Genomic DNA, 9,291 nt, shown 5'->3' with positions numbered 1-9,291 from the left:
AGGATGGTTTAAAGGGTTATAAGCTTTGGAACCCAGTAACAAGGAAGGTTGTGTACAGCTCACATGTGGTGTTCAGAGAGGTGAAAGATGTACCAAAGGAACTTGAGAAGATAGAGTTTGAGCTAAAGGAGGAAGAATCATACTCTACAATAGAGGAGGAATTAGAAGATGAAGAGACACAAACTCCGGCTGTGAGAAGATCGGTTCGAGAAAGAAGGCAGCCAGAGAGGTATAGTCCATCTGATTTCTATTCAAATTTTGCTTTGTCTGTTACTGATGATGATCCCAGAACTGTGAAGGAAGCTGTGGACACAGAGGATGAAAAACTATAGAAGGAGGCAATGGTTGATGAAATGACATCTTTGTACAAAAATGAGGCTTGGGATCTAGTGGAGTTGCTGACTGGAAGGAAAGCCATTAGTAGCAAATGGGTGTTCAAAGAGAAGACAAATGCAAAAGGAAAATTGGAGAAATACAAATCTTAGTTGGTAGTAAAAGGTTAGTCCCAGGTGCTAGGAATTGATTTTGATGATATTTTTCTCCTGTTGCCAAGGTAACTTCTATTAGATTACTTTTATCTGGTGTTGTTGCTTTTGATTTTGAGGTAGAACATATGGATGTGAAGACATCATTTCTTTATGTGGATCTGGAAGAGGAGATATACATGAAGAAACCTAAAGGCTTTGTGGTGAAGGGTAAGAAAGAACTAGTATGCAAGTTAAGGAAGTCTCTGTATGGGTTAAAATAGTCAGCAAGGATATGGTATCAAAAATTTGATAAATTTATATGGGGAGTTGGCTTCACCAAAAGCAAAGCAGATCACTGTGTGTATTTTAAATTAATTAGTGACCATGTTATTTATTTGGTCTTGTATATGGATGATATGTTGGTAGTTGCAAATGACAAAGAAGTTATCGAGGATTTGAAGACCCAATTGTCCTCCAAATTTGACATGAAAGATCTTGGTGCTACAAAATATATTTTGGGCATGGGAATTAAAAGAGATCGAGCAAAGAGAAAACTATGGTTAAACTAGAGGAAGTATGTCGAGACAATATTGCAAAGGTTTAATATGCAGGATAGTAAGCTGGTGAAGATTCCTATTCCTGTAGGTGTGAGGTTATCTGTTGAACAGTGTCCCAAGACACAAGAAGAGGAAGAGAACATGTCCCATGTTCCATATCAAGTGCAGTCAGTAGCTTGATGTACACAATGGGTTGTACTAGACCAGACATTACACATGAAGTGGGAGAATTGAGTAGGTTTATGTCAAAACCAGGGAAGGAGCACTCGATAGTAGTGAATCGGGTTTTCATGTATTTGCGTGGCACTACTGATTATGGTTTGTGCTACCAAGGAAGATTAGGATTGTACAGAATGTCGAATATTCGTGGCTTTGTTCATGCAAACTGGGTTGGAGATCAGGATTAATGTGTTTAGCCTATTTGGAGGTGCAGTCAGTTGGATGAGTAAGAAATAATCTGTAGTGGCACAATAAACTACAAAGGAAGAATACATGGCAGCGACTCATGCAAGCAAGGAAGCAGTTTGCTTGCAGAGATTGTGTTCAAGTATGGGGTTAGTACAAGAAGCTATAAGGATAGACTTTGACAGCCAAAGTGAAATTTTCTTAGCAAAGAACCCTTCATATCATTCAAAGACAGAGAACATTGATGTTAATTATCACTTTGTGATGGATATGATAGAATACAAAAAGGTGTTGCTGGTAAAGGTGGACACTTTGAAGAATACCGCAGATGCATTGACAAAATCCTTGAGCTCTGAGAAGTTCTTTTGGGGTAGAGAAATAATGGGGATTGTAGGGCTGGATAAATGACTAAGCTCTCTTATGGCCCCCTGTGGAAAGAAAACAACAAGTGGGAGAATGTTGGGCTGTGTTAAGCCCTGAAAAAATTTGGTTTTGGACCCTATGTTAGGTTGGGCGGACCCACCTATGGTTTTGTGCATGATTTTTGCACATGTTTTTGGATGTGATGGTTTTCAATCCATGGTTTTGGACATAATGGTTTTTCTGTCCATGGTATTGCATGCTTCGCCATGTATAAATATGTATTATAAAATTGAAAGGAACATAATGAAAAATCAAGCTAGTAGTCTTGGTTTTGGGATCCAGGGGAAAATCTCTGTGTATATGTGTTTTATGTGTTATGCTCTCGCATTGTTTATTTTCTGTGTTTTAGAATTCATATGTAGGTAATTTCTGTACAGGGTTAAAACCGATATGCATTTACTACTCCTTGGGGTACATTTGAAAGTGCAATGGACATAAATTTTGCAAAATAAATCCATGACCTTCTAGTTGTTTACCAAGATGACATCACAATGTTTTCAAAATCAGATAATGAACATCTAGACCACCTAAGAAGAGTTTTCATTAAGTGTAGGAAATTTGGCATTTCCTTGTATCCCAAAAATACAAACTTTGGTTTAGAAGAAGGTAAACTCTTGGGACACATATTATCAAAAGATGGAATTAGAATGGATCTAGCTATAATAGAGGCAATCCTGAACATTAATCATGCTAGAAACATCAAGCAATTACAGTCCTTTCTAGGAAAAATAAAATTTCTTAGGAGATTCGTTTCAAACTTAACAGAATTAATCAGAGAGTTAAATAACATGTTAAAGGAAGATTAAACACTTAAGTGGACAGTAGAGGCTAAACAAACTTTTGAGGCAATCAAAGAATCCCTTACTAAAACATGAGTCCTCATATGTCCTGATTTCCAAAAGGATTTTATATTTTTTTCTTTTGCTTCAGAACATACTACTGCAGCAGTCTTGTTGCAAAAGAATGATCAAGGTTATGAGCAACCTATTGCATTTTTCAATAAGTCTTTGACTGATGCTACACTAAAGTACAACATAATGGAAAAATGAGCACTTGCTTTAGTAAAATCTATTAACAATTTCAGAGTGTACATCTTGTAATCACATATCATTGCTTATGTTTCAAATTCAGAAGTAAAGGACATTCTAACACATAATGGGCCTGAAGGAAAGAGAGGCAAATGGATTGCAACTATTTTGGAATATGACATAGAAATAAGGCCTACAAAACTTACCAAAGGCCAAGGTTTAACCAAACTCATGGCTGAATCGAACTATCAGGTCTTACATATAAATTTCGTTGGTGCCCTAAATGATCAGGAAGAGATGGCAACTCCATAGGTTAGTGAAGCTTCCATATATTCACCTTGGTATGAAGATATTATATTTATTTTACTAAAAATACAAGCTCCTACTAGTTTATCTACAACTAAAAGTAGATTTTTGAAAATGAAATCAATGAAATATTCTATCATAGATAATGCCTTATTTTGGAAAGATAATGGTGGAATTTTATTGAATTGTTTATTGAAAGATGAAGTTGACAAAGTTATGCAAGAATTTCATGCATGATATTGTGGAAGACGCCTATATTGGAAAACTAGTGTTGATGAGATTTTAAGGGAAGGTTTTTACTAGCCCACCCTTTTTGCAGATGTCAAGAAACATTTGACTTCCTGTCACAAGTGCTAAATATTTAAAGGCATAAGGAAACTCTCACCATTACTTCTCAAACCCATCTCCATAGAAATTCATTTGTAACAATGGGGTTTAGACTTCATTGGGGAAATTCACCCATCCTCCTCAGCCCAGCATAAATGGATTTTAACATCCATTGATTACTTTACTAAATGGATAGAAGTCATCCCTTCTAGACAAGCTATAGACTCTGTCATCATTTCTCTCCTTGAGAACAATATCCTGTCAAGGTTTGGATGCCGACAAAAGCTCATTACTGATAATGCAGATTCTTTCAAATCCAAGAAAATGGTAGAATTTTGTAACAAATATCACATTACCCTTGGCCATTCCACTACCTATTACCCTCAAGGTAATGGACTTGTAGAATCTTCAAACAAAAGCCTTGTCAATATCATCAAGAAACTGCTAAAAGACAACAAGAAGACATGGAACAAAAATTTAGTTAATGCCTTATGGGTAGATAGACTAACTACCAAGAAATCCATTGGTACATCTCCTTACTAGCTAGTATGTGGAATGGATGTTGTTTTTCCATCATCTTTAAGAGTGCCAATGATGAAAATGATCCAAGAGCTGCAAGTAGAACCAAATGATATCCAAAGGAGGATAAATCAGGCAATACATTTGCAACAAACGAGAGAAGAGGTCTATCTCAAATCACAAGTGATGTGTGATAAAATCAAAAAGGTTTTGGATAAGAAAACCAAAGCTGATGATTTTTATGCAGGTGATAAAGTACTCAAATGGGATTCTAGAAGATAAGAGAAGGGTAAACATGGTAAATTTGATTTCCTATGCCAAGGCCCTTATATCATTTATGGTTATAGAGGTAACAATGCTTTTTACTTGAGACAGTTAGATGGAATAGATCTACCTGGAGGACTAGTCAATGGCAGAATGCTGAAGCAATACCTATCAACATATTAACAATAATTCATTTCTTTACTTTTCACATTGTATATAACATTTCAAAGTTTAGATTGGATTGGATGGTAATCTTTTGAGGTTGAAGCCCGGAGAGAAGGCCTTGAGCTTTGAAAGGTTGAACATCATATGTATGAATAATGTAGATCAGAGAGGAGCAGTTACAAGGCAACCACAATCACAGTTTCAAAGGCTACTATTATTAAAGTTCTTGACATTTTACCATGAAATTCCATCCACATGTGGAGCCACTGTTAGGTTCCTATATTAATAGGATTCATAATTTTGAATTGATTATGGTTAGTCTTGTAATATTGTACACACTTTTTCTTTGTGCAAAATGTTCTCAATATTAAAAATTAAAAAATGTGAAGAGGGTATGTCATAAAATAATAATCAAAGGATAAAAAGAAAGAAAAAAGATAAAAAAAAAGGGTGAAAAATATGAACCCTAAAAAGAGATAAAAAATAGATCATGAAAGTGTGAAAATTCAAATGCCACTACCTTTTTACTTTACTTTGCAAAATAAGATTGTATGCAACTTGTCCAAAATGCCACAATCCATGGAAGTCAAATAGTTTAATCTTGACTCATTCATGCTTTAAATTTCATGTTGATAAATAGAAAATAAATATCTAGCCAAACTATTTAATCTTGTAAGATCAGTAGTTAGGTAGAGAATAATAATGAGCTCATCAGTTAACAGATTCACTGTCCGTATCCCATGGATTCACTGTCCGATAGTTAATATCCTGAGATCACATGAGATTTGTTGTTTTGGCTAGACACTATTTTGCTCTGTCGTAGAACCATGTTATATCATGTGCTCACAAAAAATACGCCCGCCATCCAAAAGTGATGCGATATCTCAAAAAACCGCCTCCCCACCTAAACCAAAAACTACCCACTATTCGTTCAATAAATTTCATGCCAAAATGTAACCATTATTAGTTAAAATGCCAAAAATGCCCCATTTTACTCTTTTTGCTCATTTTTGCCGTAAAAGTCTGTGAAGCTAATCATGACACCTAGAATGTCTGAGAGACCAATTTAGCCACCTATTACCACCCACATATGCTACAAACACCAAATTGAAGCAGAAAATACCCAATTCAAGCCTCAGTACCCTCTGCAGTTACCACATAACCCCATCTCCACACCAAATCGCCAATTTCCAAGTATTCTTGGAAAAACCAAAATGGCCATGTGAATTTGAAAAATGAATAGTAATTATTGAATGGTTAATTAATTAAATTAATAAATAAAGCTTCATAAACTAAAGAAAGACTTGTTGTGCATCCAAACCATTTTTTACAGATTGAAATTACCCTCCCACTATCCATAGCTAATAAACCTTACTCCCAAAGCCACAGAAAGAGTAATTCAATCCAACACACAAAATTATGGCTTCCCAAACCTCTCAGGATGAAAGAACCCTACAGACCCCTAACCTGGACATTGACCGCCTTGCATTAGCCCACAAAAAATTTCAAGTCTAGGACACTACTTCCCCTGCCTACCTACAAAAACTCCACTGCTGGAGTAAACACAAGTTTTTGAACTAGAATGATAACATTCACCTATGGGAGTCCAATTTTCCCAAGTACTTGTTCGTATAAGTACACCCATTCCCAAAAATCATCCACTTCTACCAAGCATGCTACATTCCCAGTCAAAGAGCCATAGTCGCCCCTGACCAGCAAGTTTTATTCACCATCACTGTGGAATCCATTAATCAAATGCTACAAATGCAGCCAAGCCCAAATGAGACCCCACCTTCAATTGAAGGCTTACTTGACCTATATACCAAGTTATACCTTCCCAAGGTGGCCCATATTTTTCAAAATTTCATCATAGAGGAGTGTCATACTCCTACAGAAAGTGCTCCATAAGCTACCACCATTTTTTCTAAGAGAGGCAAACAAACAATTACCATGCTCTATGGCATTCTATTGTATACCTCTGATGAACATGTGGATGAGGTTCTTCCTTTCTTTCCTTTCTATCTTTTTCTTAGGCAAGCCTCCTGCTACCATTTACAACTATGCTCAGTTTATAGTAGACAGAATCCATGAGCAGTTTATCAGACTACCAAATGAGAGAGTCTTCAAATACTCTTCAGTTTTGTTTCACATGTTCCTATATTATCAGTCAGACAAATTTCCAGTCAACATTCAGAAGTTAGACACCAAAGGCAATCCAATATCAGTCATCTATTGGACACCATTGATCCAAAAATACTCCACTATTTTTTCCTATAAAAACTTCATTAATTCATTTGTCCATCTAGTTATAAATATGCTAACCAGTAGCTATCAGCCCAGGATCAATCAGGAGATTAAAAGAGTTTTATGTGGCAATATGACCCTCATGTAGTCATGAATAAACTAAGGCTCAAAGTCAAATTGGGTCCTTTCATACATCATCCCAAGCCAGACATTGATAGATTTTCCAACCAATCACAATGGTTGGAAAACACTTTGATAGATATGGAAAAAACTGTAGCAGATGTGGAGACTACATTATTAGATATTGAAAAGCTGATTGATACTAGTTCATTTCTGTAGGTTCCAGAACTACATGAACAAATGACTATTAATCCCCTCCTACATACTCCAAGAAATGAAGACAACAATGCAAAAAGAACTAGGGAAGAAGGTTCTACTTCAGCCATGGAAACCATAGATGACCAATTTGAGATCAGTTACATGAGAAGGACCAAAATTAATCTTGTAACTAAAAAAGAAGACACCATTGAAATAGTGGAAATCACTAACATTGAAGGAATGGTTGGAAGGAATAAAGGCCTAGAAACCTCAGAAGAAGCACAACAACCTTGTACCTCAAACACCCAACTTATTGAGAAACAACTCATCATTGAAGTTCCTTCATCTAGTAAACCAATGGATAAAGAAAAATATATTAAGGAGAAATACAAAGAAATTAAGTTGAGGAATGAGGCATTAAAGGCTGAGACTTATGCCCATTACTTCAAGAAGACACCTGCAAATCAAAACGGATTAATGTTAGCCTTTGTCATTAAAATAGGTAAAATGAAAATGACATTCATGTAACCTAGAGTCCAGTAGCCCAGATGTTCAACGGACTACAAGAAAACAGATTTCAAGGTTTTGGCCAGGGATGTTCATCTCATTGACCAAATTGAGTTCCACAGGCAGACAAGTGATATGATCTATTCCACCATGAGAAATAAAGTTATGACTATGCACAAAATTCAAAGTTCATTGGATAATATCACTGCATAGTACAAGCTAGAAAATGACTCCTCACAGGCCAATTACAACAGAATCAAGTTACTGGAAGACTTGGTGATTGAGGTTGGGTATAATCCCAATGATGTCAAAGCCGTAGAGAAATTAATAAAGAAAAGGAATGAGGATATTACTGCTTTAAAGAAACAATTGAAGCGACCTCATTCAAAGCATGCATAGACCAAGGAGGTCCTTGAAAGTAAAAATCAGTGGGAGGAGATGATGGACCTCATCCTTCAATTGAATGATCAATTGAAATAAATGGAGGAGGAGTTGGACAACTTAATACAACTGAAATAGACTAGCCTTGAGACAACCACTACCATTTCCATTCCAACAGACACTACATCAGTACCATCCACCTTGGCATCTTCATTGATCCCCACAACACCACTATCTACAACACTTCCATCTACAACAACATCTACATCAGCAAGAGGTTCCACAACATCAATAGCTCAGCCAAGTGATGAGGCTAGAAAATTGGCCTTGAAGCAATGGAGAACATGACCATTCAGACCTCTAAGATAAATATACTCAAAGAATAGTTAAGGAGTCTAGAGGATGAGAAGAAAATTGCCCAAAATATGCACAAGGATGAAGTTCAGAAGTCAACAAGTTTGACTGAAAGAATGAAGAGCTTGGAAAAAGAATTGACATTAAAGGAGCCACTTGGCCAAGCTAAATAAGAGATATGGGCAAATATCATTTACTCTATCAATGATAGTTGGCCATCTATACAAGTCATCTTTGAACAAAATGACTTAGTCAAAGAGGCTACAGAAGAAATTCAAAGAGTTAAGGCTAAACTTGGAGACATGCCTGAAGAAGCCACCAGATTAATCCACTTCCTTAACTCTAAAAACAAATATGAATTGGAGGAGTTGGACATAGCTGATAGGACTGGCACCATACTAGAGGTGAAAAAGGTGCTCACCAAGAGGAATTTGATGATGAACCTTGAGAACAAATGCCAAACCATGCAGTTGGCTATAGACAGGTTCATGGTAAAGTTTGATGTTTTAAGGTAGAAAGGTATGCCAAATCCTTTGGTGATAAATGAAAAATTGATGCCACAGGAAGACTACAATAGGAGAATCAGAGAGGTGGCAAGAGATCAAGCCAATAATTCCTCTATGAAGGGAATGCCTACAGGAAGGATTCCATACCAAACATTTGTGAACCTATTTTACCTCTAGCATGAGGTAAAACACCTTTTTGTAAATAATCTCACCTTTTGCAAGTACATAGAAGTAGATAAAATCTACAGGAGGATGGTAAATGTTCAATTACTAGATGCAGACACATGGGAAAAGTTAAATGACTTATTGTAAAAATGGACAGTAAAAGTGAAAAAAACACAGTGAAAGAAAAGTGACAAATCAGCGAGATGAAAGAGTATCAGGTGAAAGTGTATCAATTAAAAGGGCGGAGTAAAAAGAATAGTTAGCGTGAAGAACAACAATAAGGCAGAGAATAAACAACATAAGTTCAAAGCATAAATACTAGTATTATTGGGTCCCTATAATACTAGTGATTACC

Source organism: Pinus tabuliformis, chromosome X (assembly GCF_031772625.1).
Source record: "Pinus tabuliformis cultivar Carrire ecotype Pingquan chromosome X, CPIR1, whole genome shotgun sequence".
In the NCBI taxonomy this organism is placed as follows: domain Eukaryota; kingdom Viridiplantae; phylum Streptophyta; class Pinopsida; order Pinales; family Pinaceae; genus Pinus; species Pinus tabuliformis.
This window is presented reverse-complemented; position numbering follows the sequence as displayed.